Genomic DNA, 19,346 nt, shown 5'->3' with positions numbered 1-19,346 from the left:
ATGGAGTAGTTTTATTAAACACATCACAGCCTATATTAAAATAAACATGCAAAGATCTCCGGTAATTCATCACGTCTTAAAAATCCCCTCTTTGAGATAATTAAAGGTTTTTCTGAAGGCGCCCCTGATGACTTAGTGTTAGTTTTGTATCATTAGGAATGAAGGACTTGGTGGGTGTTGCAGGTCATCCTCAAAACCAACAGGCAAAACTCGGTCTGAATTAATCAGCAGCCAGAACTTTGGTTACAATTTTAGGTCTATTTTTTTTTCAGACGGCGGAACTATTGCTCCTCTACATCCTCCTTTGGGAGTCTTTATATCCAAGGATGGCCAAGGTGACTTGGTAATAAGGCCGGGAGCAGGAGCTGCTTTCCATCAGCCATGATTAGATTGAACCAGAATAGAGCATCCCAGACAACAGGCTAAAGGATGAAACGGTGAAGTTGATATTCCATGTTGTGCAGGCATGAATAAATGCAACATTGCTGCATCTGACTATTTGGGGGACAGAGTGCCTCTGGCAGTCAGCGTGTGGGTGTGGGTAAAACCTTGTCCGATCGCTAATCTATTGGAGGTCTTTTGTATATTTCATGATCCGGTATGTATGATTAATGTCCCTTCACCTCCTTTGAGCTTTTCACATTTTGTAATGGTTTAAGACTAAGCCAGTGTGTATTATTAGGATTTATAGCACAGACTAAACATAAGGACTGTTAAGTGGAAGTTTTCAATACTTTTACAAGAAAAAAAATCCAAAATTGAATATTTCTATTCACTCTGTCTCCGTTTAATTTTATATCCCTAAATAAAATCCAGTTCAGTTGCTTTGTTTTGTCCATCCATCTGGATTGTAAATGATCCTCTGGATGAATTCAGCTGTTCTGTCAAGATCTCAGAGAATATTGGGAAAACATAGAGAACAATGGACACCAAGAAATACAGCAGACAAGTCGAGCTCAGTCCTGGAAAAGTTTAAAGCAGGGTTAGCTTGTTAAACTGTGTCTATAACTTTGAAGATTTCATGGGGATTTCATCTAAAATATGGGAAAACCATGACACAACTGGAAACTACCTGAACTGTTGGGCTGGGAAAAGGAGAGGATTAATCAGAGAAGCAACTCTGGAGGAGCTGCAGAGATCCACAACTCGGAACAGAACAACTACCACTCGTGCCCGACATAATCTTGACCTTCGTAAAAGAGCGACAGGAAAAAAGAAGAACTTTGTTGGTCTCCATCACATAAAGTCTTGCTAAAAATAAACTACGGTCTCAGGCTCGTGGTTGTGACAAAACGTGAAAAAGCTTCACAAGGCTTTGTATGTTTGTGTCACTCTGTGTGTGTGTGTTTTTCTTTTCTTTTTTTTTTTGGAAGGGTTCTGGTAATGTATGCATTCGCTCTGGCAGATGGCGTGGCATAAAGATTTACATTCAGGAGCCCTTTTTGTTGAGCCTCTGATGGACTGCTGAGCTTTCAAAAAAAATTCTCACTTGGGCACACTTCAGGGACGCTCCCTTCAACACACAGATGTCACTCAAGAAAGACTGCTCTCTCATTCACTTCTGCTCTCTGAATGACATTAACTGTCCCATTCGGAGAGAAAACTGGTGGCTGCTGTGCCGCTCCTGTCCTTGGCAGGCTCTTGCTATGTAAATGTGGTGGCATATATATATATATATATATATATATATATATATATATATATTTATATATATATATATAAAACCAGAAAATGTTTGTGGGTTTTTGTCTGCTAATGGACTGGTGACCTACAGGCATCACTGCACCAGACAGTAAACCTCAAGTAAGAGTGCATTTTACAGTAAGATCCCTGTCTAAATGAGAGATGGAAACATAATGAGCATTCCTGACGCGCACCGTCAGATTTTCGCTTGCTCATCACTTATCCCGGCGAAGCTTGACGGCCCCTTGTCATCTGACTGTCATCCGGCGTGAAATGTGTCAAATTTTTTTTTTTGGGGGGGGGAGCGATTGTTGCAGCGAGTCGTTAATCAAAGCTCCGATCGCGGAGAGAACAGCCCGACAACCCGGCAGCATCGCTGGAGCCCTTGGGGGTGACAACAGGGGACACGAAATCATTAGTGTTGGAACAAACAGGCCTCGGTTCCAGATAGTTTCCCCTCCTTGTAAAGCGCCGTGATACGAGCTCATTTCACCTCATCTTGTTCCATCTCGTCACGCATCATTTGATTCCCTGTCGCTCCCAATCACCTGTTGTCTGATATGATCGAAAGTTTGCGCTCTCTTTCTGTGTCTGGAGACTCGCTGAGGGTGCAGAGAGGGGGCGTCCTGATTTACATATAAATGACGGCAGTGCTTGAGATACCATACTGTTGGCTGTGTCATTTTAGGGTGATGCAGACCTGATGTGTGTGTGGACGTGTGTGTTTTCTCTCCAGCTTGCCTCTTACTACAATCTGCATGTGATTTCATGGCTGTCCTAACACTATCAGATAAGTTTTCCAGGAAGATAAAAAAAAAATCATCTGACTCAGCTCGGAATTTGCTGGTGGGACGTATCTACTTAAAGTCTGACGATTGAGAGGAAAATACACTTACTCGAGTCTTCTTGATTGTTAAGTGAGATTTTGTTGTCCTAAAGGATAAAATGGAAACACTTCCTGCCCACTGCAATCTCTACAATCAGGCTCTCACATGTCTCCCAGAGGGGGTTTGTAACAGGAATCCTTGCAGGCTCTGATACCCAAAAATAAACCAGACAGCCCCATAAAGCCTGGCCACCGCACTTTATAAACTGTACTTATGACTGGATGCGGGATCAGATTTGTCCTCAGGCTTTAGAGGCACTGGGATGAACTGATTCTTGTTGAAAGCCAATCTGAAGATAGAAACTATCCGTAAAAAGGGCCAAAAGGTTAAGTGACGTGACAAATCCATCCGGGGGACCACGAGTGTAAATGTTGACGAGCTGAGATAATGCAGTGAAGTGCAGTAGTTATTGTTAGGCACTAATGACGTTATCAAAGGCTTTGTTCCCGAGTAAGTTTGGACAGAGTTACAGCATTTTACCACGACTGACATCTTTACAAATTTAATTTTGACCACTGTTAACTTTTAAATGTATAATTTAACAACAAGGGATTAGATCTGATATGCATAGAAACTGAGGGTTTGACTAGTCTGTGGGTACATACTAGAAATGCACCAGTAAGGGTTTTGTGAATGATTTCTTAACTTTGGTTTTGTATGGCTTAAAGCTGCTAGTACTAGTTTTTAATAAAATTCAAATCAAAGCAAGATGTGCAATAATTTGCTAATGAGAAAAAAAAAAATCTAGTTTTCCTAATTACTTATTATCGACTTTTTAACCAACTGCAAGCCAGTCAGAATCAGTCAAACTGAAAATCGTCCGATTTCAAGCCCCAGAAGATTATTTGGTTGCTCTAAGTAATATGCATAGATGAAGATTTCAATGGGTAACACATTCATGTCAATACAAAAACAAGATTTATCAATAATCTGAGCTGTAAAACGGAAAAAGGCCTTTAATTCAGGCCTTTTATGTTTTTATTTCTAGTGTACATTAATGTTGTGGGGTATTCTCACATTGTTTCTTTTAAATTGTCTTAGTTTTTAGTTTTTGCTGAACTGATTTTTTGGTACAAATATGCTGTCTGAAGTATTTAGGTTTAGCCAAGTTCATGTTAGGCCATGATATCACTGGTGATAAACTAAAGTATTCAGACTAAGGTATCTAAATATTGTTTTTCAGAACAATCAGCTGAAATGTGCTACTATGCAAGATTTGATCTGGACGGTAAAGTAATAGCGTTTTGTTACCTTAGATGTGACAGATGTCAAAAAATGCTAGAGTAGTGTCTGGTTTTTCAAACAGGGAAAAGTAGGAACAATGTTTTTTTTTTTATTTGGTTAATCTGTCTCTAGTTTCTCCTCTGCCCTGTTGAGGACATTTAATCATTGAATAAAACCAGGAATCCAACCATGTGCCACTTTCTTAGCAGGTGACTTTTACACTGCAAGTATGTAATGTGACTGGTTAGGCTTTCTCCTTAGTTCTTCATTTGTCAGCAAATATTTTATTGCTCATCTATTTCCCCCAAAACATCTAGCAACAATGAATCCTATGTCTAAATGACTTGGTTTATTTTAACTGTAAAGAAAAAAAAAAAAAAAACAAGTAACAAAAATCACAATTTCAGCTTTTCTATTATTTGCACCTAATACCACACACTACATCCTCAAAACACTCAAACGTTGAAGTGATGAACACACCCATTCAATACTTTTACGTTTCTTTCAAAGACTTCTCAGAATTATTTCCTCTCAATTTAGATGCGAAGAGGCCACGTGTGTGTCGTTATGGCTGCTGCAACTACACCTCCTCCAGTCTATTTAAACAACTTCTGCATCCCTTTGTGTGTTAGCTTGAATATGCTTTGCGTACACTGCTGTAGATGTTACAAAAAAACAATCCTTGACACAAAATCTTTGATTAAATGTTTAGTTCAAAACATGTGACCGTCTACAACTCATTAGTCAGTCACAAGGACAGTCACTGTGTTTTGTCGAGCTTTATGGTTGCGCCACATTCATTTAGTTGGAGTGATTGCGGGAGGCTAAAAAAGGCCAAAAAAAACGATTTGGTTTTACTATTTTTGGGTTTAAGTGTTGTTGCAGCATTTTTGCTCTGTGATGAAGCATAAATTAACACATTTTTTCTCCTTTAGCTGGATCTATTACAGCAGTGCTCCTCTTTCAACTCTCTTTTTAGAACATCGTGGTTTCTGCCAGTGAGACAAATCAAAACCTTTCGTTTTCGCTGAAATACAGCAAAACATAGGATACAGAACTGTATTAATTTGTATATGAACAGAGTTTTATTCGCTGTGTCTGGAATAAACTAGTTTTATATGCATGTAATGTATAATAAACCAGTGGTTGAAAAAAAAATTACAGCCCAGACAAGAACTGATATCAAGCAAATAAGGTAAATCAGCACAGCTCTAGTAAAATGAATAAATAAAAGTGGGTACATATATATCTTAAAATCTAAACGTTATGCATGAACCGATCAGAGATTTGGGTTTTCAAAGATAAATTTTTTTTGTTTTTTTTTTTTCCTGCTGACAAACAGTTGCCATGAGCAGCCATTACTTATTTAAGGTAGATGCTGATGGGTTGTCATACTGTGTGTATGAGAGAGGAAAAACAGGATTTCACTCATATTTTAAAACAAACACAAAATGACTTTGGATTTGATGTTTGAAATTACTGTCGCTGTCTGATTTTTGCAGTTAATGTGGACAGGGTTACTGTTTCTAAACATCAAAGTATGTGATTTCCTTTGACAACATCGAGTCTTGACTTGATTATATGAGAGAGAGAAACAGATCAAGTAAATATTCGGTCAAATTGCTCTTTGACCAATTCAGCATTTCCATTGATTGTATAAACTGAGATCTTTTGATAAAATCTTCAACATTTCTGGGTACGAAAGACCAAAACTTCAAATAGCAGCCAGAATGAACAGCCAACATGCTGTCATAGAAAAATACAATTTCCTTTTTTAAATAGCTTCTTACTCCTTTGTTTTAAGTTGTGGAGTTCCTCAGGGATCTGTACTGGGCCTAGTGCAATTCACCCTCACATTGATTACTGTGTTCATAGCGGATAATGCTGATGATTGATGCAACAAACGTGGGTCTAATCTTCCGGTATTTCTTTCCATTGTTATGCAGATGATGTGCAGATTTCTTTCTTCTTGAGAGCCGATGAACCCTGGGCAGGAAGATCAAATCTACCCCGCTTCATAGATGAGAAGCAGGGTGTCGACACCCGGATGTCAACACCTGCTCTGCAGTAAATGATTACAAGTCAAAGAAGGTAATTTTTCTGATTGTTCTTAGAGCCTTGAATGGTTTAGTACCTGAGCAAACGATTCAAGGCAAGTTGAAAACTTTGCTGTTTTTTTTTAGGGTCAGGGGAATATTATGTAATTTCAAGGCACATAGTGCAATTTTACACAATCAAGTAACTACTATTTTACCTTCAGTTGTTAGAGAAGGGCTGTATTCATAAAAACAACAACATCATAACCATTTCTCAATGGTCTCTGTCTCTTTACCTCTTGCCCTTTCCAATGCTCTCTGTTCGGCACGTCATCAGAACAACGTTCCTCCATGCCGTCCACAGCCGTTCTGAGTGGCATCATAGTTTATTGTATAAAAGAGGAACATGATGTAATTTTGGAAAATGACTAATCATCATTCTGATCATTAGTCAACTTTTGTAGGCGTCCTTAAGTAATATCTGGAAACTATTAGCAATGTTTGCAAGTACGTGGAGGTCATCATTGTTCTTTTGAACACATGTCTGTCTAAAACCAGGACCGGTGCCGGAGGTGTGACGACAAACCAGTGGAGCATCATAAATGCCTTCAGAATAAAACCGATGGAAAATGTTTTTCATTATTTCAGCTGGTCTTTATCACTCAAGCCATTCTCAAACTCAGCCTCCTACGTTTATTGGATGCAAGCCAACACCTTCCTCCTCCTGTCTCCTGTACTTGGAAGGTATTCATTACCACACATCCATAAACTGGCTGAATTTCCTGTTCAAGTTCTCTCAAAATGGACTGAAATGATTGATTTTGACTTTGTGTTTTGTACAAAGAAAGAGGTTGAAGTAAAAAAATTGGACTAGCCACGCTAGGTCCTCAATCTCTCAAACAGAGACTCGGCTCTGCTGCATTGTCTACCCTCCAGGAAATGTTAAGGGCATTTCCTTCCCCGACTCCCACTTTCTCCTTCTTTTTGTCTTTGTCTCTGCCCATCCACTTTTCTGTCCATAATTACGGGGCTCTTGATGGCGTTTAGAGGCTCATGAATATTTAGGCCTTGGAGGGGAAGTGTCGGGGGACTCCCATGTGTGGCTGGTCTGCCCTAATTATGGAGATTGGTCTCAACATCCTCGCAAACTCACACTCTAAATGAGGGAGGAAGGCCAGATAACGATCAAAAGTTGCCCGTTTAGGGAAACTAATGGAACCTTAAACAAAGGGTGTAACATACGGGTGCATCTCATCATCATATCATTGAAAAGTGTTTTATGTCAGTCACTCAATTCGAAAAGTTGAACACATGCAGATTCATTATGCTATATTTAGAATTTTTATTTCTGTCCGTTTGATTAATATGGCTCTCAAGTAGTGAGAGCCCAACTTTTGGATTTATAGATTGAAGTGTTTTATAATTGAAAATATTTTATTCCAGGAAAGTAATGTTATGTTCTGCATTGTTAGTAGTAAGACAGCTAACTTGAAAGTTATCCACAAGAAGGCTGGGCTAGTGTTAAAGAAGCTGACTCTTCACAGAGTGCCCTGAACAAACATTTCAGCAGAGAGTGGAGTGGAAGCACAAGGTGTGGTCTCAGCGGTTTAAGAGCCACCACACAGTCATATCCACAACATGGGCTACAACTGGGGTTAAGCTAGAGACAACATCAGAAGCGTCCTGGGCTTAAAAGGACTAAATTTATGTTCAGAGTCCAGAGAAAACTGAAAGGGCTCAGTATCCAGTTGTTTTGAGATCCAGTGTGAAGCTTCCACTGTGATTTATCAAGTCCAAACTCAAAGCAGAAATTCACCAACTCGTGCTCTTCATGTCTCCCTCCACTCGGGAGTTTAACGGCGATGCTGATGTTGTTTTCCAGCAGAGAAAGGAGCTGAAGTTTGTGTTTCGTTTGGTGTAGTCCATGATGACAAACATGGAATATCTCACTGTGCATAATGAATCTGTTTTTATTTGTTTGATTTACTGAAATACAGTACTGTTTCTGATTACAGTCTAGTTTGTTGAGATGCATCTGTAGGTTTTAACGAGGAAAAAAGGAAGCATACGTGTCAGGTCTCACGCTCGCACAGCAGGAAACAGTAAGTGTACTGCAGGTTGCAGCTTGCAGCCGGTCATTCCTACTCCCTGCAGTTCAGTCCTCTAGAGTTGAGGCTTGGAGGAGCAAAGGTGTGACTCATTGACTCTTTGACAGACAGAACTGAGTCAAGGGGAAACAGTCGCCAGGAGTCATGTTTTGTTGTTGGAACTAGCTTGCTAGAAAGGTAGGGATGCATAAAGAGAGCTGTGCAAGAACAGAGAAGCCAAATTAGAGCTGAACTGGAGAGTAGGAGCTGTTTGAAGTGGCGGTGAAAAGCTAGGAGGAGGAATAAAAGCTACTTCAGACCAATGTGCTTTTTGGGAAAAAAAAAAACAAAAAAAAACAAGGAGGTTGTTGGACTTAAAGATGCAAGAGGAAGTAAAGAGAGAAATAAGGTGAACTGGAGGTCAGAAGGAAGCGAACCGAGCTTTGCATTTTGAGGAAGGCTTACAGTATCCTCTGAGTGATTTCAGACTGCGTGAAGGGTAAGGAAGGAGGAAGATGACTACTTAGATGAGAGAGATGTGAGAACATGTGGGAGACACTTAAACAGGATATGAGGAGGATGAATGGAAAGGGCACACAGTGGAGGATATTACTGCACACTCACTGATGTCTGCGTGGAGGCGAGGAACAACCCTGCAAACACAGGACATACATAAACATCTATTTTATAGCTACATCAGGTCAGTCAGTCCTTGTCTTCATTTAGCTCCGAAAAATACGCTGAAAATGTAACTCTGTTGGCCCAGATATGCTGTCTGAGTTTAACCTAAACGGGGACGTTTGAATTCTGGCTACTTTAGCATATTTGAGACATTGGTAAAGACCTTCATGTTGACATTGATTCACCTATTTACCCTCCAAACATGTTTTCATGAAGACAGTGGGGCTTTTTCTCAGTGGGAACCAGTGAGAAAAACAAACTCAGTGAAAAGCCTGGAAAATAATGGATTTATTTTAGTGTTGCAGTCTAGGGTAGTTCGTTCGTTCGTTCGTTCGTTCGTTCGTTCGTTCGTTCGTTCGTTCGTTCGTTCGTTCGTTCGTTCGTTCGTTCGTTCGTTCGTTCGTTCGTTCGTTCGTTCGTTCCTTCCTTCCTTCCTTCCTTCCTTCCTTCCTTCCTTCCTTCCTTCCTTCCTTCCTTCCTTCCTTCCTTCCTTCCTTCCTTCCTTCCTTCCTTCCTTTCCAAGCAGCGGTGCTTACGACTGCGCCCCTGTGCATCCCTCTCATCTAATACTCATTGTTTAAATTAATATTTAAATGGCTTCTTTAATACATATTTAACAATTAAATGTGACACCATCTATTAAAATTAATGCATTTATTAAAATGATCCCTTAGGCTAACCTTCACATTTATAGCTGTGTCATTGTGATGAAACACTAGTATAACTAACCTGAATCTATGGATTTCCTGTGTTGAGTGTTACGGGCTTGAATTGCTCCGTTTGTCGGGTCGTTGTGTGCCTCCAGTACAGGTCTGACCTCCTTTGCCACGTAAGATTTCAATGTGTGACATCAAAGTCTTTTCACGCTGAACCAGTAAAGTGTGAAGGCCAAAGTCTGTGACTCAGCCATTCTCTGACCTCTCCCGCCTCTGTGTAAGAGTTACTCTGTTTCCTGTGTTCATCTGTAAAGCATCCGTCACAGTCTGGCATGTTGTTACCGTCCCTTGGAGGCCGACTGGTGTGGTAGTGGACAGAATGAAAAGGAATGAAAAGGCAACATAATCCAAGCAGTCCAGTTCTTTTTCCTGACCACTCGGCTGAAGTTTTGGCTTGCTTCGTGAAAGATCCGCCACAGACCGGGAGGTTCTGCTGGGCAGCTGTTCCAGCCCCCCTACCACGACAGGCGATCGGGCTCGCCTCACCGCCACCATGTGTGAGCTTTCATCGGGCCACTTCACAGCCCTCTGAGCGGAAACCAGACCACCACCACATGCTGCACACCGCCGCCACGCAGACAGTGACGCACACACGGGAATGATTATGGGACACAGGCAGACCCTCGCAGACTTGCAAACACATGTCAACTTAGAACAGACCACAGTTTGATGAGGTGTGTCATCAGTCGGAGTGGAATGGATCTCGCCATGATTAATGTGTTTGAGACTGATGCAGAAATGGTTAGCAGTTTGTAATTACTTCACATAAAATCAGTCACTGCAACGTAAAACGAAGTGGTCGCTGCACTCGATACGTCGCTAATCTTATCCGGCAGTCTTGTTTTCGGTGTGTGTCTGTAAGACTGGAGAAGGGTAAGCCTTTCTTTAAGCCACGTTCATATTTATTTATTTATGCGTACTGTTCATTAGCTCAGGCTTGACATGGAGCAGCAATTCCAGTGCTGCCTGGTGTCAGTCAGAGTGCCTGAGTGTCCTGATGTAGAAATGTTGAAGCTTCATTTTGGATCCTTTCATATTTACCTCCACTTGTGTCACTTAGATACAGAGTAGGAAATTTTTAAACATTACACATCAACATATTTATATAATTTTTTTTTCTTAAACATTATTGTAAACAATTCTCATAAACAGCAAGTATTGATCAAATTAAGCTATTACCAGTTATTAATAAAGACATAAAGGCAGGTGGGAGTAGTGAGCTAAGACGCAACATCGGGTTGCCTTTATGTGTTATGTTCGGTTTTCTGACCCAATAATTAGATTATAATGGGCATTTTTGCAGTTGTCTTTTAGTGTTTGCGCTTAGCAGCCAACCAAGCAGAAAGCCATAATATTCAACCACCTAATATTGTCTTATTTTAACTTGTGTCACTATTTATTTATACTTTATTGTATATTGTTTGTTTCTTTTTTTTGTTTGTTTTATTATTATTGGATCCGTTTAAAGGAATTTTGCTCAACATGCTCATTTTAAATGTTTAGCAGAATGAGTATAAAGTCTACAAGCAATTCAGAGCTGCAATTAAATTTATTGGGTATTTATTGCATGTTTCAGTGCCTGTCATTATCAAAATACAACTTAAGGCAGTTGAAATAATTGTTGCATTTCTGCCTTAAACAGCATCTATGGGCTCATGCTTTACATTTTTAATTCAATGTTTTGTGTAAATACTATGAAACTGCTGCATTTTTACTCAAGGTCACCACCCTGTTATATTCTCTTACCAGCTCATTGCTAACCTTATGTTGCCATCTCTGCACAGAACTGGTGACTGTGCTGTACTCGCTCTGTGCTGTCCACTTATAAACCACTGAACAGACACCAGTTTGATTTTTCCAAGGTGTATTTTGTAGCTCTTAGAGAAGAGTCTGAGCAGAAGTTTTATGTCATCCTGTCTGGGGTTATTATTGTGAAATTATCTTTTGGGAAACAAAATAAAAAACATAGGAAAAAACATACAGGTGGAGAGGCGGAAAAAAGAACTATCCAAGATAATAAAGGTGATGAGGACTCAGAGTAGCAGCTGTGAGTGGATGGGTGCTGAGGTGGTAGCATGGAGCAGCTACAGACGTCTGAAGACAGGCAGCCACTTATGAACCAGCTGTTTTCCTCCACTCTGTTTCAACAGGTGTTTGTCTTCAAATAACAGAGCAATTTATGGCAACACCATTTGAGTTGCAGGGGGATACAAGGTGTTCTGTTTGCTTATCTGCATCTGTAACAGAGCTGTACAATCATGCTGAATTAGTTAAAGGAACAGGAGGTGGCGGTGAAACAGGAGATTGTGTGCGTCTGGATCACAGTGTGCTTTTTGTTGTGTTTGGAGGGTCAGAGGTGGTAAGAATGTTGATTTGGGGGTAGAGATCGGCAATTATCCCTTTCAGGTTGCCCATTTGAGCAACTTTTTAAAGGGAAATGTCGTCTATTTGAGGTCTATGAACATGTTTGTGTGTATTTATATGTGTGCTGAGGATTCTGACCCACTTATGACACTCTTTTATCTCTTATCATCTAGGTTTTTAAATCAATAAAAGCTGAATTATGCAAGCGGTTGCGCCTTTGATGACAGCTTTGAGTGTTGGCCAATTAATCAGTGAAAGTGTCTGGTTAAAATTTACTTATTTACTTAAAAGCTCTCTTGAGCTGCACTGCTTTGAAAAGCTGCGATATAATGTGCTTGAGGTGAAGTAATTGTCCAATACTTCTCCAACACCTTCTTTTCAAAGGAAAACCTTGCCCCCAATACACAATCGAAAATTCCTGAAGTAATATCTTTCTTAATACAGGAGAGTGGCCCTAGGGAAATATTTGGTCATGTCACGGCTTAGAAAGAAGAGGAAAAACAACAGGGAGATGGAGTGACGGGGCCCGAAGAGGAGATAAGGGAACGATGAAGCAGATAAGAGGCTCATAGTTCTGCTCCTATATTCAGCTCTCACTATCCCTCCCTCTTATTCAATCGCTAACGGTAAAGACTCTGTCTCTGTGTAGGCTTCCGCCGCACTGGTAAATCTCGCCTGCATCCGTGTCTGTGTACGTTTTCCTCCGTGCAATTCCTCGGGTCGTCATGGCAACATTAGATCACATGGTTTATAGGTGGTTTTTGTGATGTATAACGAGTGAAGGTCTTTGTTTTCACACAGAGGTGCTCATCAGTCTGACCTTTCCCCTCAGCTGATCAGGATTCATGAGGCTGCCTATTCTCCTGTGACTGGCAGTGGCTTTCATCTCATTAAATCTGCCTTTGTTTGGTCTATAGCCGGAGATATAGCATGCAAACCGGAAGCTGCTTCCCTGACTTAAAAAATATATAAGATGGATGAGATATGATTACAAACAAGTGCAACGCCGGGTGCTAATCAGTGTCTATTGAAAATTTCTCTTTCCATACTTACTGAAGATGCACGGAGAAAGAAAGTATGGATCTAAATCAAATTGGAATCATTATCTAACTAGCTAACAATGATTAGCTGGTCTGACACTCAAAAATCAAGTCTTTTCCCAATCAATGAATACCAGATCTCATTAACAGCAACACACTTTGGTGTGGAAGTTCTTACTTAAAGAGTAGGACTTGAAGTTAAAACATTTTAAATGTTAATGAGGTTGTATAATGAAGTAAGAAGCTATGTAAAAGAAATAAAGACATTTCTGCACTTTTCTCAACCTGAGAGTGCAAAAGTGCAATACTTTCTGGACAAAATGGAAAGGCTAATCTGAATACAACTGAGTTTTGAAACGTTTACAGCCTTTTGGAAATGTCAGCACTAAGAGAGAAAACTACAATTCCCAAGGAATGCGAAAGGAAACTTCAGTTTCAGTAATGCTAGCTGCTCTAGCTATGCTAACGTTGCTATTAGCTAAAGCCTAATTATGCCGATTCAGTTTTTTCTATCTTAAAATAATAGTGCAATAGTAGTGCAGTTTTATTCTGCTTGTTTTAAAAAGAATGCAGAATAAATTTTTTGATATTTTTGACACAGATGCGACATGTATTGAAATGATTGTATTTTTTTTCGTTTAGATAAATTTTGCAACACTTACACTTAATAAAACAACATCATTATTTAAATTGTAACTTCTACATCTATTTTTAGAAATTAATCTGAATACAGATAAAGTCTTTATAAAATTTGACGTAGGCACAGCATTGGGAAATAAATATCCTAATATTTGACTTTTCTACATTGCAGTAAAAATGAACATAAAAGTTATAGAGCAGAATTGTTCTCTCTAATACTTGTATGTTATTCCTTAGTCGGTTTACATCAAATTGTAAAAGTAAAAGCAGAGTAGAAACCTTCCAAGTGCGTCTCAGAGTGACTGAGGGTGTTGGAGAGGTGATGACAAAGATGGTTAGACTGACAGACGGGAAGAAAGTGACTCCTGTGGAGAGCTGCTAATCCCAAAGTTAAGTAGATTACTATCGCAGCCTGGTGCTCCATACCCGTCTGTCTGAAGGAAATGGAGCTGCTATAAGCTACTAAGTTGCTGTGCGTTGGGAAACTGTGTGTACCAGAAAAGTGGCCAGTATCGCTCACCTCCTGGACTCCTTTCTACCAGCGGTGTTTATCACCTGTCAATCATAGCCGAGTTCTACTTCCTGTCAAGCTCTGCTTGTCTGAATCCACACGTGTTTTCAGGGAGCCTTAGGCTTATCGAAACAATTTTTTAACGAAGGTTTTAGCAATTTTTTTAATGTGTGGAAAGTCTGCCATCAAATTCAATTTACTTCCAGATTCAAGGTAAATTAATCCTTTGCTTGATGCTAATCAAACTGGACGCAAGTTCTAAGTAAACTTTCAAAAGTAAAAATTTAAATCAATATTTGAATTTATTTTCAGTCATAAATGAAACATAATATATAGTGCAAATGTGTTTGAAGTTACAAATGAAAAAAAATCAAAGTTGTATGGCACATTTGTATCCAATCCTATTTAATGCATAGAACCATCTTGTGCTGAAACTGCAGCTGGTATTTTATTTTTTTTTAGGTTTTGTCTTTGCACATTCAGAGACTGACGTTTTTGCTTATTATTATTATTATTATTATTATTATTATTATTATTATTTTATTATTTTCAAAATTGCTAAAGCTCAGTCAGATTGTATGGAGGATATTTGTGAGCATAAAGTCTTGCTGAAGATTTTCAGTTCAACTCTGGACTTTGGGGCACTCAGAAAAGCAGAATAACAACAAACTGCTTGGAGTTGGGTTGACTCACTTCTCTTTGTTATAACAATAAGTGTTCTCAGGTAGTGACACACAGATTCCAGCCGTCAATTTTACTACCCTCCATTGTCATCTTTCAGAGAGCTGTAGCTGCTGTTTGTCTGCAGATCAGTTACCAACAAAGACATATGCAGCAAGTTCTTGCGTTGAAATCTATGTACAAATCGTATTTAGTCATGGTGTAGTTCAATCTGCGCCTTGCTTAGTTTCACATAAACATGTTGTTGCAATGATTGGTATCACAGTTGCTGTCTCGGAGGATGACAACAAACAAGCTTGTGTCTACCCTGCTGACGGGGGTAATATCCCACTTTGTAAACGGCCTCTTTGTCTGGTGTGACATTTACTAAATGGAAACCTTTGAATTTGATGGAAACTTTCAGCTGTTGTGAGAGACAGATGTTTTTTTTTTCAATGTTCTTACCAAAGATAAACACGGCTTGCTGGCTGACTGCAGTATTGATAGCTTTTAGTGATTATTTTAGTTTTATTTGATTGGCCATTCACCTTTGACCCTAGCATATATCTGTCCCCCATGTTTAATAGACATGTTGATGCCGATTAAGCACATATAGTGAGAGTTGTGCATAATTTCTATGTAAACTATTATTATTATAAGTACTGTGTGTGTGTGACATGTAGATTTAGAGGCTGATTTCTTAATGTTGCATTAAATTGGTAAAAATATCTAATATATTTCACATTTTATTTCTTATGGGGGTTTTTCCAAGTAGATTTTCAAGATGGGGTAGAATCTCATCTGTCAGTTTTCTCTGATAACTCAATCTGTACTGTCCTTGGAGCATCGCCCAGCCTTGCTATGTTTCATAATTTCCTACAAGGGTTTTCATATTTAAAAAAAATAATACATTGATAGGCTTCTTTATAAAGTTGTACATCTCATATTGAACACTTGTTTGGCATAGTAAAAGGCACATAACAAGGCTTGGGTAATGAGCATATCTTAAAGAAAACAGTTTAAAAGACAAATGTGAAAAATATTGGTAAAATAGTCTAAAAAGCTGCTTAATTTATTCATGAAAATCACATGGTTAAGGTGTAATTAGAGAAAATGTAGATCAAATGAAAGGTGTTTTTTTTAGCTAGTTTCATTAGCATTTAGCATAATTAGTGCTCTGATCTTCAACTCTGGCCCTGTGCATTTTCTACATACTCCTGCTTTATGTTCACGTTTTCCAAAAGGGAAACGATGTTTCCTATTCGTTTGTCCCCCACGCCCTCCCACTGTAAGTGGAGTTTGGAAACTTAAAATTATAAAATAAATCTGTTTTTTATTCCAACTGGTCCTCGTGTTGCTGCTGAATCTCAGCAGCCCATTTATTACTACTTCAATAACTTAGTATAATTTCTTGTTTTAAGTGTAACAAACATACATTAACAACATAACAAACATCCATTGTGTGTAATCTAACTTTTAAAATGGTTTGACAGAAGGTGATGCTTTGCAGCAGATTACTCCAAAGTAAGTTCAATACTTTGGAGTTTTAACCTGCCATATCTAAAAATAAATAGATAAATAAATAAGTCTACTGATATATTTTAAACATTTGCTTATAGACTGTAGATGTCCATGTAGATTTTAGTGCTTTCTTGTTCAACAGTTTTGGATATATATCAGTTAAATCAGTCAAAATATGATGGTTAGGATCACAGGGCCAAATTGATCCAAGAATTACATCAGATCATCCCCGCAACTTGCTTGATGCCATCTAATGTTAAAGTAATGCATTTGGTAGCTCAATAACATGCTGAATAACTGAAGCCTGCTTTAGTTTTTCTATTCAGCGGTTTGTGTTTGTGTGGGCTGAGGTAATGAATCTACATCTCACTAGATGACCTCTGTTTCTTATTTTTCATATATATCAGATTCTCTGTCTGCCTGGATCTGGCCTGGTTTCTTGTTTTTGAGACATGACTCAGATTATAAGCATTAGTTTATTCATAACTAGTCTAGATATTTCCCAGCAGCCCACGTCAACACATAAATGGTTATCTGTAAAAATGCGGGCTTGAAGCACCAAATGAGCCGCAGACACGTAGACTCACTGATATGTCTGTATATCAGACATGCCAGTCTGATGAGATGTGTTTAGGGTTAGACTGCAGCCAAAGTAATGTTTGCAAGATCCCAATGTACCTTCATCAGACTTATTAGTTCTTGGTGTGAAGAGAAACACAGGAGTTTCTCACGATGTCGCGTACAAATGCATTACGTTGAGGATAAAAGTCACCCACCAGCTATAAAAAGAAGGTGGGACCTTATCTTGAAAATACAGCAGTGCTTTAAGCAGTTTGATGTTTTGGATAAAAGTCTATGCTGAGCAGCTCTGTGGTGTAATGTTACATTAATGTTGCTGCCAGTGCAATATGGCTGTAATGTCAGAAGTGATTCACAGCATGATCACGTCAGAAGTGTAACAGCTTAAAAACAAAAGTACAGATCAAGACATCAATTAAAACCAGAACTGAGCTCAAAATAATATTAACCAATTAGCTGCAAGTGAACCATTTTGTTGCTCCAGTGTAACAAGACGGATGGAAATGCACATAAAAGAAATCCACCAACATCAGCAGGGAAAGGGTTTCTTTTTACCTTCGTTTTGCCTTAAGCAAGTAAAGCACAGAGTGGAGTGTTTGAGATCAGAGGATTGACCTGAGCTCTGGAGAAAATTCTCACTTTTACCTTCAAAAACCTGAGCTTCATTTCCAACTTTTTTGTGGCTAATTTTTCACTTTGTACTTTGATATGTTATCTATTTCTTTTTTTCTCTGCAGCATTTTTTGGCTGAATATGATTCCCAATGAAACATTCATTTTTCTATTTTGATGAGACAAAACGTGAGAATTTGCTTTTAAGATTTTAAGGTTTCCTGGCTCTAAAGCGGTCATTTTATTGTGCTGTCCCCCTTTGTGATTCAAGATGTTACTACTGTGGCTGTGTATGAAATGGACATGTGTTATCAAACAGCACAAAATCTCTTCTCTGGAGTGTAAAGAGAAACAAAAAGCCTTTTGTTTTAGATGTAGTGCATATGTTGTCTGGGCCAATTTGCATAAATGATGCTCACTTTATAAGACATTTAACTGTTTGCAGTCAGATGTTGACTTGGTGTGCTTTCTCTTCTCTTTGTCTTTGTGGGACGCAGACAGCCATCTATCACAACCTGATCCGAGCTCCTATGTCTGTGCTTATGTTAATGATTTAGGGTCTCTTTGGGACACTGAGGGGAGGACGTGGCACGCTGTAACCAAGGGTCAGCTGGGACCATCGCAGAGCAGCAGCTGTTAAAGAAGTGACTGGAAAGAGGCCATAGGAAGGAGGAATATGTGAGAGTACAAAGAGGGGAGTGGCAGGGGAGGTGTTAGATTGATGAATGACGGAGGAGATGGAGGCGATATGGAGCACGGAAAGGAGGAGGAGAGGGTGGCAATGATGCGTTTGTCACAAGAGACTAAGTCACGGCAACACGAAGGGGAGATATCCTGTTTTATTCTCTGAACGTGTTAGGTAAACTTATCCTTCTCACATAATTTGGCCGGGTTTGAAGTAATAAGCTTTAAAAAGTTCATACAGACGGTGAAATTCTGCTACAAAAGCTGGTCAGGAGATTAAAATGCAAACATAAATAAAACATTCTGACAAAGCAGAGAACCGTGCAATGAACTGATAACGTGATGGTGTAACTGAAGCGGATGAAAGAGCGAAAACTCAATGACTGCTCTACAAAGTCAGATTGTGTCTCATTAAATGAGCTTTCCTATGGCGAAACAAGACAAGGGAAAGATGCTCCAGCAGAGGGAGAGATACTGAAGGGGGAAATGAGAGCTGCAGATCACTGTCTGTCCCTCCTGCTGCCTCCATTTACCATCATTGATCGTACAGCCGGGCTGAATTGATGCCTACCTGCTGTACTCAGACGGTCTGTGTCTGTATTAATGTGTACAAGTGATGGGAGCAGGGTGCTTGCATGTTTCAGTGGATGGCTGAGTGTTGCAGTTCTCATGTTTCTCTTTCTAATAAATGCCCTTACAGGTATAGAGAAATGGGAAAAGCCCCGCTACGTGAGGACGTGTTGCCACAAGAGGGTTAGCAACATCAGTGAAGCTGTCAAAATATTCAGACTCTACTTAATTGTTCTTTTAACATCTGGCACTTTGGCGTAAAACACTTGGGATATGAGAAGTCATTCACAACAGTATCACCTGAATCTCCCTAAAAATATTCGCAAAATATATTCTTTTTTTTCCCTGCAGAATTCAGACAGCTTCTTCTGCATCAAAACTCCTACTACTTTAATGTAAAGGTTTACAGCAACAGTTGAACTGCTTTGTTTTATGGCATCTGTGGCATCTGTGACATCTCCCGTTTGGAAAAAAAATAAAATAAATCATGACTTGATTTTAGTGTTGAATTTACCTCAGTAATTCAAACAAAGTTGAGAGAACAATATGCATGTATTTAATTTCTATTTTGATGCTAAACATTGCAAAAAATACAAACACTATTACATATTAAAATTACTATCAGGCATCACCCACGTAGTCCTTTCTAAACTTTTATTTTTATCTGAACTGAATACACCTAAGCTGAGCTGTCACAACAAAGAGTAGCAAGAGCAGTTGTAGAAAGAAAGCACAAGTTATATAAGGCGACAGATTAGATCAAAATTAAACTCTTTCACAATGTGAACCGGAAAATGTCTGAATACACCCAGCCTGCAGTTATGTTGGTGGTGGCAGCATCATGCTTCTCCTT

General features: G+C 39.2%; 1 protein-coding gene across 2 annotated transcripts in view; it reads left to right on the top strand.

Annotated features, from left to right (window-relative positions):
* Positions 1 to 19,346, top strand: part of LOC106920196 (SPRY domain-containing SOCS box protein 4-like) — a 69,410-nt gene that overhangs the window by 3,681 nt on the left and 46,383 nt on the right. For both annotated transcript variants that reach the window (XM_014991062.2, XM_014991061.2), the window contains exon 2: positions 5,741 to 5,885. The gene's annotated coding sequence lies outside the window, so the exon portion shown is untranslated. The remainder of the gene's footprint in view (positions 1 to 5,740; positions 5,886 to 19,346) is intronic.

Source organism: Poecilia mexicana, unplaced genomic scaffold (genome assembly GCF_051168715.1).
Source record: "Poecilia mexicana isolate PSO_F unplaced genomic scaffold, ASM5116871v1 scaffold_17, whole genome shotgun sequence".
Classification (NCBI taxonomy): Eukaryota; Metazoa; Chordata; class Actinopteri; order Cyprinodontiformes; family Poeciliidae; genus Poecilia; species Poecilia mexicana.
The sequence above is the reverse complement of the archived record's forward strand: the minus strand, read 5'-3'. Positions and strand labels throughout refer to the sequence as shown.